The 12,313-nt window shown below is 38.7% G+C and overlaps 1 long non-coding RNA gene across 2 annotated transcripts; it reads left to right on the top strand.

Moving 5' to 3' along the window:
• The first annotated feature begins 4,407 nt into the window (after nucleotides 1-4,407).
• LOC141627420 (uncharacterized) lies at nucleotides 4,408-11,439 on the top strand. Of its 2 annotated transcripts, none has more exons than XR_012536989.1 (3): nucleotides 4,408-4,725; nucleotides 7,984-8,046; nucleotides 11,158-11,439. It is a non-coding gene; the product is annotated as an uncharacterized LOC141627420 (long non-coding RNA). The 2 variants fall into 2 exon arrangements; XR_012536990.1 differs by having other exon boundaries at nucleotides 7,979-8,046; nucleotides 11,158-11,419.
• The last annotated feature ends 874 nt before the right edge of the window (nucleotides 11,440-12,313 follow it).

Here is a 12,313-nt window from a genome sequence, read left to right as displayed (position 1 = left end):
CCCCTTATGGTTGAGCACCAAGATGCGCTCACCGAGACCCTCAAGAGGTTGGGGAATGAAAAGGATACTGGGGTAGATTTCTCCAAGATGAGTACTACCAAATCTTGATTCAACCCCACTACCTATGTGGGCACATGCGTCGATTCTGCTCCACAACTAGCTTCGTGAGATGGAGAATAACCTTGGGGTGGTGCATTTTCCAGAGGAGTTTAAGGTAGAACAGGCTGCGTTCTACCTAAGGGACTCAACCAGAGAGTGGTGGGATAAGGTGAAATATAATGCTTTGGAGATCTATCTGAAGCAGGGTGAGACCGCAATTCCGTGGTCCGAATTGAAAAGAGCTATGAGAAATGAGTGTTCCGGAGCATGTTCGCACCAAGATGCGGGATGAGTTCGATTCATTTGTGATGACTTGGGACATGACCGTGACAGAGTACTACCATACGTTCAATGCGAAGTCGAGGTATGCTGAGGATATGGGACTAACTCTGGTGAACTTAGCACTTCGATTTGATTAAGGGCTAACTTACAAGATCATGGAAAAGCTACCGGCGGGGACTCATACCGATGTGAAGGAGGTCTATGAGAGAGCTTGACGGGCTGAAAGGTTGGTCGAACTGGACAAGGAAATTAGGGAGAAGAGCTCAGAGAAGAGGAAGGCTGAGAGTGATGGCGGTAATCAATCTGGTTACAAGCGTGGTAACCATAATCAGTCGAAGGCTTATTCTTCTGGGTCGGGATTCAGTGAAGGAACTTCTTTCGGTCGTGGTGGCCGTAGTGGTAGCGGTAACTGGAGTATCGCATGTTTTAACTGTGGCGGTGTTGGCCACAAGAGGCATGAGTGTACTAGTGCTGCTGGGAGAGGCTTTCAGAGACAGTCTCAGGGGAACTATTCTCAAGGACCGACGCAGAGTTATGCAAGTAATCGGCCAGCTGAGTCGTGGAACAACCAAGGTGGGCAGAGCAATAATAATGGCGGTTTCAACCGCAATGGTGGTAGTTCCTATCAGCGTCTGGCGGTTAATGCCAATCAGGCATCAGCTGCCAAGTCTACTGCATCAGCTAGTACGGTGCAAGGAGGAGGCCAGAAGAACAACGGTAAAATTTTCATGATGGATAAGCAGGCTGCAGAAGGTGACGCACAAGTGGTCACAGGTACATTTCTTGTTAACAACGTTCCTACTTTTGTTTTATTTGATTCGGGGGCGTCACACTCTTTCGTATCGTCATTTCATGCTAAGTCTATGGGTTTGGGGAAGTTTGTGTCTGTAAAAGATGAAGTTTTTATACCGTCTGGGGAGTCAGTGTCGTGTGGGAAATTATATAAAGGGGTATCCATGGTTATTGGACAAGTTGATCTTCCAGTTGACTTGTTTGAGTTTCCTATAAATGGTTTTAAGATGATAGTCAGGATGGACTGGTTGGGGAAGTATAAAGCTAGAATAGACTGTCACTAAAAGAAAGAATCTTTAAGAGGTCCTAGGGGTGTTAAAGTGTCTTATCGTGGGTTTGTTGTCAAAGCCAAAGTCAAGGTGATTGCAGCAGTGACATTGAAGTCTTATTTGAGGAAGGGGTGTCTTATGATCCTTTGCCATGTGAAAGATACTCGCATGGTAAAGCTTACAGCAGCTGAGATACCAGTGGTGGGAGAATTTAAAGATGTTTTCCCGGATAAGATACCGCGATTACCGTCGTAGAGGGATATCAATTTCAGTATAGAGTTGAAGCCAGGGACGGGACCTATCTCTAAGGCCCCGTACTGTATGGGTCCTAAGGAGTTGGAGGAGTTGAAGAAACAATTGAATGAATTGATGGACAAGGGGTACATTAGACCTAGTGTATCGCCTTGGAGTGTGCTAGTCCTGTTTGTGAAGAAGAAGGATGGGAGTTTAAGGCTGTGTATCGACTACAGGGAGTTGAACCGTGTTACAGTGAAGAATAAGTATCCTTTACCGAGGATAGATAATCTTTTAAACCAGTTAAGTGTAGCTGGTGTCTTTTCGAAGATTGATCAAAGGTCAGGGTGCCATCAGTTAGGATTCGGGATGAAGACATACCAAAGACAGCTTTTCGATCGCGGTATGGTCACTATGAATATGTGGTGATGCCGTTTGGGTTGACTAATGCGCCATCGGTGTTTATGGATATGATGAATCGGGTTTTCAGCCAGTACTTGGATCAGTTCGTGGTGGTGTTTATCGACGAAATATTAGTCTATTCCAAGACTAAGGAGGAGCAAGAGGAGCTCTTACGATTGGTGTTGCAAACTCTATGCGACAACCAGTTGTATGCCAAGTTGTCTAAATGTGAATTTTGGTTGGAGAAAGTGGCTTTTCTAGCTCAGGTCATTTCTAAAGAGGGTGTAGCTGTTGATCCTAGCAAGATTGAGGTAGTGTCTAATCGGGAGGCGCCAAAGAATGTGGCCGAGATCAGAAGTTTCTTGGGTTTGGCTGGATACTATCGAAGGTTCGTAAAGGACTTTTCAAAGATTACCAGGCCTATGACAGCTTTGATGAGGAAAGAGAACATGTTTCGCTGGGATGAAAGTTGTGAGACGGCGTTCCAAACATTAAAGGAGCGTGTGACTACAGCTCCAGTTCTGGCTTTACCTGAGGGGAGTAAGAATTTCGAAGTGTATATGGATGCTTCGAAGAATGGGTTGGGTTGTGTGTTGATGCAGAACGGGAAAGTCATTGCCCGTGCTTCTAGGCAACTGAAGTCTTATGAGGAGAATTATCCGACGTATGATCTAGCGTTAGGCGTAGTTATATTTGCTCTAAAGATTTGGAGACACTATCTATATGGGGCGACCTTTAAGGTGTTTAACGATCACAAGAGTTTGAAGTACATATATACTCAGAAGGAGTTGAATATGCGACAGAGGAGGTGGATGGAGCTCATTGGTGACTATGACATGGATATTATCTACCATGAAGGGAAGGCGAATGTGTAATACTACGGATTTACGAGTCTCTGGGTACTCTATCGAGTAGGCCTTACTCTGTCGAGTAAGGGTGAGTTGCAGTTTAAAATAGTTTCTGACCTGTTGGGTACTCGATCGAGTAATGTAGATACTCGATCGAGTAAGGGGGCACTCGATCGAGTACCTCAGCTACTCGATTGAGTAGCCGGTTGACGGGGGATAATTTGTCGGGTTTTTTTAATAATGCGATTAAGTATATAATAACTTCCGTCACTTTTCTTTAAACACTTTTAAAACCTAATTACTTTCAAAGAGAGAAATCAAACTACGTTCTTCGCATCAATCGCATTGTTGGCAAATCCCGGAGCTTGGAAGGTCGGATTTTACCTTTCTTTATACCGTAGTAATCCTTGAGTCGAGGGTAAGATCTATGTACCGTTTTTATAGTATTTCGTTAAAGTTGGTTAAACCCTAATATTGGGAATTGGGGGTTTGTTGTATTTTGTGATTGGTAGTGATTATATGTTTGTATGTTAGGAGGAGGATTCGTAGAGGAAGCGTTTTGATATCAGCTGTGAGATCGTCTGATTGTGTTGTGCTTTCCAGGTAGGGTTTCCCTACTCAGTATTAGTCCCATAATGTGTTGTGGTGTTTTGTGGTTGTTGAATATTATCATACTCGTATTGTGACGGTTGCTGGATTTGGTTGCTGATAGTAGTTGTGATTGATTGTATCTGTCTGTGTTCTTCGGGGTGTGTCCCTGGCTGAGTGGAGTCACTTGCGGGAGTGGCTTCACGCCCATGATTCGCCTTCTGTGGAACCCGCCACAGAAGGGATGTGCACATTAATGGATTTGGGTTTATCGCTCGATGGAGATGAGCGGGGCTTAGGTACGAACGGCTGCTGTCCCCCACTGGCGGCGAGGAGTGACCTTTTGCGATGAGCACTCTGGCAGGGCTACACACTTTAATGTGTTGTCAGGATTGTGGAGTTGGGTTTGGTGTTCGGAGGATATTTGTGATGATTGAGCTGTTTGTTTTACTGTATTGTTGGTTTATATAAATTGTGTGATTAGTACTGACCCCGTTTAATGTTTTAAAAACTGTGGTGATCCATTCGGGGATGGTGAGCAGTTATTGAGCAGGTATGAGTCGAGTTACTGAGATAGCTGGGATTTGCCACGGTCTGATGATAGAAGTCTTCCGCTGTAGCTTAGTAGTTTAATAAACATTTCAGTTAACTCAGTAGACAGTTGGTTTTGAGAACTTGTATTCGTATTTCGTATTTTGGTTTTGGTTTTGGATTGTAACCTTTCGCTAAAGTATTACTATTTAAATGTTGTTTCGTTATTGTCTATTTGATTATCATTGCCTCGGGTAACACTACTACAATTCCCTTGCCTTTCCGACGCTTTATGGTCGACGCTTTTATAAGCGTAGACTCATTTTTTCACCCCATATCTACTTTAATAATATAATAATCATTTTTAATTAAAAAAAGGGGCTACTTTTGGTATCAAACCGCTAATTGCTATAGAAAAACACTAGAAATTTCATTTCGCGCTTTCCCCAAAACATCAAAGCGCTCGATCTATCTCCTCCATCGAAATTCCAAACCCTAATTCACTTCATATTCAATTGTTGCTCGATTATATTCAACTGCTCTACAAATTGGATCATTTTGCCCTTAATTATTCAGAATCCAATTCAATTACTATAAAGTTTTCGTTCATCTCTCAATTGTTCATCACAGTTGAATCGCGCCTCTCATTAATCATTATCATCATCAGCTCAGCTAAATAGGTACGTATAATCGATCTCTCAATTGCCGTTTGATTTATTGATTTCGATTGTTGTTTGATATTTGTTCATAGGAGTACATAATTTCTAGTCGGAATCTCGGATGATATAATCAGCTACTCAGCATATCGCATACGTTTTTCGGGGAAAATAGATGGGTGTCCGTATTATCGTTAGGAGGACAGTTAATTTGATGGATGTTCAAATTGACAAAAAAATATAACCTCTGATAGTAGTTTTTTTTTATATTCCTTGCACTTTATTTCTGGAGCCACACTTAAATGATTGAGCAATGCATTGTAGTAATCTTTAGCCGGATATTCGAAAAGGCAGATACTTGTTTCACATTAATAGCGTCTTGGTTTGGATTCTGCAACTGTCACACGAATATTCCTCCAATTGAAATCCTACATCAATGAACAAGGTTATATAATTGGTGTAACCAAAATTTAGTACCTAGAAAGTTATAAGGAATATTCAATGAGGCATAAAGATATTAGTGATTTCCTTTACAAAACCCCTCTTCCAGTTGTACTTTATTCACTAGAAAGTTAATATGCCGACTGTCGAGTAAATAGTTACACCCTTGCAAGTTGCAAGATTACCAAAAACAACTTCATATTGATTTGAATTCGAGGCCTAAACTATAAGCATACTCACAGTCAATCAGTCATAGCTATAGCTGCAATAACAGTTTGTGAAGGCCGACTTTTTTGTGGGTTCAAATGCAAAATCTTAAACTAGGATGTGTCTGGGCCAGGGATGAGATCACAGATAAAGGAAGTAGGTTAGGAATGTAGGATGGATCTTCAGATGGGTCTTGAAATTCAAGACTCGTCACAAGTCTAAAGGATAGTGAATGTGAGGGAAAATTGTGCCTTCCGATTGTTTTACAGTGTTTTGACAAGTAAAAGTGGCAAAAACTGACAAACATAGAGGTCTAAGTAAAGTAGAGTAGACCTTGCATTATTTGCATACCGAAACTTTTTCGGAGAAAGTAGTAAGAATACTAAGGTGGATGGCCAAGAGGCTTAAGAATTCATTTACTCCTTTTGTGAAATATTCCAATATAGACATGCCTTAGCAGCTTCCATGTTTATCCCATACGTTCTTCCAAAATTTGTCATTTGAATTGGTGTAACTCGGCCAGCATAACTCCATACCTTTATGTTTTTGCTTGTCTTCGATAACCGAATCATTTTCGATCATCTCAAAACATGCTGGCCCGAGATGGTTTTTGATTATTGATCAAAGGCTTTGGCCTGTCACTTTGCTTGACTGATAATGTTTATATGATGTATCGCCAGCTGGGTTGTTCATTTCTCTAAATTCTAGTGTGCTGACTTTACTAGTATCCCAACATTGATTGTTTTAACTTGCATTTACATCTGAGATGTTATACAATAACAATGATATGCCTAAAGTGATCGTTCAAATTTTACAATAAATTTATTTATACTTGTTTAGACATTTGAAACATCTGATATCTGCCCTGCAGCCATGAATTGGGTGGGTAGTGGTGATGATTAAACACCTGATATGTACTATAGCTTTTTGTTTTACATGGTTCATACTTTGCTTGTAATGATGCGAACTATAATGCGTTCTATTATAGGCGAACCTATTTGCATCACCTTCTTCTCATAACTTAATACTGCAATAAGTTAATTCTGATTGTGTTTAAAACTCAGTAATTAAGGTTTATTCGAGATGATTGATCGTTTCCTACTAGATGATCTTCCCATGTAGAAAGACAGTACTGCTCATTTCCCTTCTCTATATTCTGGTTATTTCCACGTTTCCTACTAGATGACCAAGCTTTTTCATCCTTCAGTTCTGCTTTTAGTTTATTTAATGCATCCATGAGCTCTACCTTGGCCCAAATATAGACTGGCCTATCACAAAACAAAGACAATGCTGACATACTTCTAACGAATTCTATTAATGGCCCTCCCATGAATAAATATGTTTCTCAACTAACCAAGGGCTGCATTTGTTTATTGAAATTTCACAAATTTATCTCGGTATCCATCAACAAAAACAGGAAATGTCTTTTTCGCTAAGAAGTATCTGGTGTACAAATATGGCATGTCAAGTCTTTGAAACAATAACAATGCTTTAGTTGACTTTTATATATTGCTGCTATTGATTTTGGAGTGCTTTCACAATTGATGATTGTTTTCCAATCCTCTTATCAACATATTCGAAAGTTTTTGAGGTTGAAACTCTCTTTTCACCATCATTTGTAAATTTTTCATACTTATTACTACCGTTTGCACAACTAAAATTTTCAATGGCAAATGTCTTATATATTATCATTCTTAAAATTCTTAAGAGGTAGTAGATATTGTACGCTACCGAAGCGGTCTTAACTTAGTGGATAAGACGGATTTATCGTGACAATTTAACACAAAAAAAAAGAAGGATTACGGGGATTGACTAATAGAGTATACCTGCCATCTTTTGTATGTTTTGTATGATGTTCTTCCCACAATTCTCACAACGGATGTAAATGCTTAGAATTACTCGAATTATTTTAGGCTGCATCACCACCAATTAAACATTAATTTTAGTAGTTACCCAAACTTTATGGTAAGAGGAAAAACAATTAAACTAATTCATAATAGTCTTCAAGTCTTGTATGAGATTGTTTTACTAATAATTGTACCAACCAAATATCTAATGCTAGAGCTCTAAAACCTAATCTTCCTAATTGCTACCTTTAATTCATTTTTTGGATACATAAGAGGAAAGCCGAGGGTAATGGAGAAAGAAGGAAAATGAATGAAAATGGATACAACAATGACGTTCTCCCTCCAAAGCTTTCCTGTCATTGGAAAGATTTTAATTATCCTAGTAGAATGAAAATGAATCTTTCTAGTTCTATTCTGTCAAATCCTTCAATACCTGTGATCTTACTAATGCCTTTACAGCTGCGTGTAGTCGTATACCATATATATATCCCTCTCTTCCGTGACATTATGAATGCTAATGTTCAGAATCTTGGGGATGTCACACTGAATTGTTGTTATTTAGTCTCAAAGCATTATGTATTGCTGATCTCTGATAGTCCTGGTCACACAATTCAGTAAGAAGAGTTCAGTAAGAAGAGTCATTCGTTAAAATTTTATCTGGAAGATTCATAAGTTCTTTAATTATGATTAACATCAGTGGTTACTGTGATACTTTAGTAGTCAGGTCTTACAGTTCTTTATATTGTAATATTAGTTTATCAGTTGATTGTCTTTAATTTCAGGGCAGGTTCCGGATAATTGGAATTTGGACCAAAGTTTGGACAAGGACGCTACTTCAGTAGTTTATACGGTGAGTATTGCAAATTCCTATTTTAGTTTTCATTTATTATTTATTATTAAAACCTTGTCTTCGTTCTCGTGTATGTGATTGATACTTACCCTATAATGTTCTGATTATATGATTTAATGTGCTGAGATTTATGAGTATTCAATCTTTATGATATGTAGTCATGGATACTAGCTGGATTACCTTGCCAAACGACCATCCCAATTACATAAATGGATGTAGAAAGTTTATTGAGTTAGCAAAAGAAAGTCTTGTAGAAGGGAAAACAAAATGCCCATGTAAGAGTTGTAAGCTACGTTATTACTTCACACTGGGTGAAATAGAGGGACATATTTTGTTCAAAGGGTTTTACCACAAGTATACGGATTGGTTTTGGCATGGTAAAAGGGACGTTCTTGATCATTTGCATGGAGAAAGTAGGGAAGAACCCTTCGTAGGCCGTGATGATATGAAAGGTTTACTTAATGCAGTTTATAGGACTAACATTCCTAACCATTCTAAAGATTTTGACGATGATAATACTTTTGCTGGCTCGGTAGAAATAGAAGGAACAGAAGCTAAATTTGATGATGTGTCTATGGGGTTTAGTTCTTCTGGTGAGTCCGATAATGAGTTCGAGCACGCATACGATGCTAGGACTGATGACTATTCTATCAACCCCCATAACCTCAACAATAAAGAAGACACTAACTATAAAAGATTGTTCGAAGCTGCAAACGAGGAACTTTACGAAGGCTGCCTTAGGGTTAGTTGTTGCCTGCTTTGTGCATGACGTGTATATAGATGGTTAAAAAGCATTTTCTTAGCTGGAGTGTGTGTGTTGGTGTGCTGGTGTGTTGTTGTAGTGTGGCCAACTAGCTTCTTTTAGCCATTAAGTTGGTTATATGTATATATGTGTGGTTGTAGCTTGTTAACATGTAAGCTTGTGTTCACTTGCTTCTTTACTTTTCAATGCGTAGGTTGAAACTTATAATTTAAGTTTTCAATTTTTTTTAGTTTACCTTGTTGCATTACTCGTTCTTCCCCCGAAAGTTTTCGTCCCTAGAGAAATATTGATGGAAAGTATAAATGTAAAATATTGTGGTTTCTGGGAGCATCATGTGAGTAAACAGTTTGGAGGATCCTTCAATGCATTTGGTTCAGTGGCGGAAATGGGTGGCTAGCAGGGGGGGGGGGGGTGGTTCACGGTTCAGGCCCTGAGTTTTTTGTCCCAAAAACTAAAAATTGCATTAGTAGTTCATGCGGAAAATTTAATAGGAATAATCCATCCTATGTCCGATCTTCTTATACTAATCCATACTTTAGAAAAACCCACAATAAACCGAACTCTTACCCAACTCATCTCATACTAAAGTTGGATTCTTTTTTACCTACTGTATCCGGTTAAATAACAATATGGGTCCATTGTTGTTTACTTCTTTCTTCTCCCTTCTGCTGTTCTCCATTCTTCTTTCTTCCTTCTTCTTAAATCTTAAGCATGGTCATCTCCTTCTAAATCTTCTTTCTCCTTAACCATGGCCATTAAACAAATTACAGCTGAAATAATAAAATCACAAAGCTCCAACATAACCCTTACATCATCACTGCTTCTCACTCAAACAATTCCTCAAAATTAATTATGACTACAATTAAATATGATCATCAAAACACCCCTTATTGCAATTGAATATCATCATCAATTCATCATAAATCTAAAATCCCCAAAATCTCATCCGTATGTGTGTAGGTGAACAAAAGAAGTAATACCTTTTAAAAATAAAGCCAAGACTGTGATAGCTATGATGTTGAATAGGAGGATGATTAATTAGACATAATAAACCCATTAAAGTTGGAAAAAATGAGTCACTTCTTTTGTGGGCTATTCAGAATTCTACTGGTTGTATTATTTTAATCATTCATGTTCACCGGCTCATGAATTCATCCCATTTTGGTGGTAATTCGCAAATAGCGAGTATCTTTAATTGCTTTTATGGGCATTTAAAAATTAGGATCAAATTGGATGTAGTGGTGGTCATTTGATGATGACATCACAAAATAGGAGGTTGAGGGTGGTGTTTTGATGGCGGTGGAAGTGTAGTTGTGTGGCAGTGGGAGTGGGGGTGGTCAGGTTGGGGTGATGGCTCAATCATAGCATTAAAAAGATCAAAAATTGGGGTGGGGGATCAGTGATTTTACTAATTTTGGAAGGCATAGTGTAATAATAGTGGTTAAACAAAACATTAACACTATGTTAACCGGCTAAGAAGGTAGGCCTTTCACCAAGTTCAGTAAGGAATGAAAGGGGGGGTAAAGTTAGGTTTATTGTGGTTTTTTTAAAGTATGGATTAGTATAAGAAAATCAGTGATGGGATAGATTATTCTTATTAAATTTTCCAGTTCATGCCCTGATGTTTTTGTTCCAAAAACTAAAAATTGTATTGGGTACTTTTATATTTGGGTCAGAAACATTGCACAAGTATCATCCAAAAGATGTTGTTAATTGCTGCATGATCACAAGTTTGAAATGCTCCAACCATTGCTGTAACTTTCAGCCATGATGAGTACGGTAAGTGATGTCCAACTAGTGAATGGGTGTGCGCCTTAACCCTTCCCTTTCTCTGTGTTCTGATAATACTGTTTCCATATATAACCACTCGTGTGATAGTTCTCACTAATGTTTCTACCAATTGCAAAATGATTAAATGAAGCATTAGTATTGAATTTCTTGGGTTTTAGTTGAAGGAAATGGGGTATCGTTCTATGTAGTTTGGGTGAAACATATCGGTTAAGAAAGTGATGGACTTTTTTGCCTTGTTGGTTGAGTTGGATGACATTTTTAGTGGGTGATGAGGGTAAGAGTAGGGAATTGTGTTTTTTTAAAAAAAGTTCTGTGAGCTGAAAAGATTGGAGTACTGATTTGTATTGTTGCATTATCAGTGTTGTAACTTCACATCAATGCTTTTCTAAGTTCATGTTGGAGGATTCATTATAAATGCTCGTTGTTTTACCTGCTATGCTAATCATCTTTTCTTTTATTTATGGTTTTTTTAAGTAGTATTCTGATTTCTTTTCGTTATTAGTAGCACGACTTCCTACTATTGACTTGTTGATAATATTTAATTTCCTTGCATGTAGATATCAGACTCAACTAATGGTGGCGGTGCATCCGGATAAAAGGACCAAATCTTGGATTCACTTTCTGGAGTAGATTAGTTGCACCTTCTAGCTTAAATCTAATCGTTTGGAGATAATTTATTATTTTTGCGTAAAAGCATTAATAGGGATATTTCTTATTTCTATTGTTCGGATGAAATAATTACGATATTTTTTTTTATTTTTTTTGAATTTTGAAAGCATGTAATTTGATAATTGCTATTTTAATTTATGGTATAAAATTTTGTTTTGCTTCTAGTCAAATTAATGTTTTTTATACAATCTTTAATTTATGATGTCATTAGCTAGTAATTTATATGATTTAATTCAAATCTTATTGACGAAGATAATATTAGTGAATTTATCTAGTGACGGAAAAAGCGTAGAGAAATTCAAAATTTCGACGCAAAGAAGTGTAGATAAATTGACGCTTAAAAGCGTCGCTGCTCTCGACACATAAAAGCGTCTACAAGGTTTGAAACTAAAAAGCGTCAAAATTCCTGACGCCCCAAAAAACCACGCTTTTAAAAGCGTGGAGAAATAAAATGGCGACGCTTTTAAGCGTCGAGAATAGCCAAATAAAGCGTGGGCAAAGTAAGGTGTGTGTAGTAATGTAACCGAGATAGTAGCATCCTTATACCTGAGTGGTCCTGGTAAGGCACTTGGAGTATGGGGGTGTTACAAAATGGTATCAGAGCGACGATCCTGAAACCTGTAACCAATGAATCTAATGAATATAGGGAGTCAATTAAAATGAACCCGGGGTAAAGGTTGTAGGAGCTAATGCAAAGGCTTGAGAGGGGTGTTATAGTCACCCCCACTTGAAGAACTCAACGTCCTCGTTGCGCCTAGGAGCATAACCGCTAACCCAGAATCCTCCCCCGCTAGGTGTGTGATCACAATGGAGCGTATAACCACTGCCTCCAGGAGCGTATAACAACTGCCTCCGCTCGATTGAGTAGGGGGTCACTCGACCGAGTAGCCTGGCTACTCGGTCGAGTATGTTAGAGGTCAGAAGGTCTGTTTGGGGTCTGATGTTGGGGCACTCGATCGAGTATGGTGGGCACTCGATCGAGTAGCCTCTTACTCGATCGAGTATGTTTAGGCACTCGATCGAGTGTGTTCTGGGCAGTCCGCT

Source organism: Silene latifolia, chromosome Y (assembly GCF_048544455.1).
Source record: "Silene latifolia isolate original U9 population chromosome Y, ASM4854445v1, whole genome shotgun sequence".
NCBI lineage: Eukaryota > Viridiplantae > Streptophyta > Magnoliopsida > Caryophyllales > Caryophyllaceae > Silene > Silene latifolia.
The sequence above is the reverse complement of the archived record's forward strand: the minus strand, read 5'-3'. Positions and strand labels throughout refer to the sequence as shown.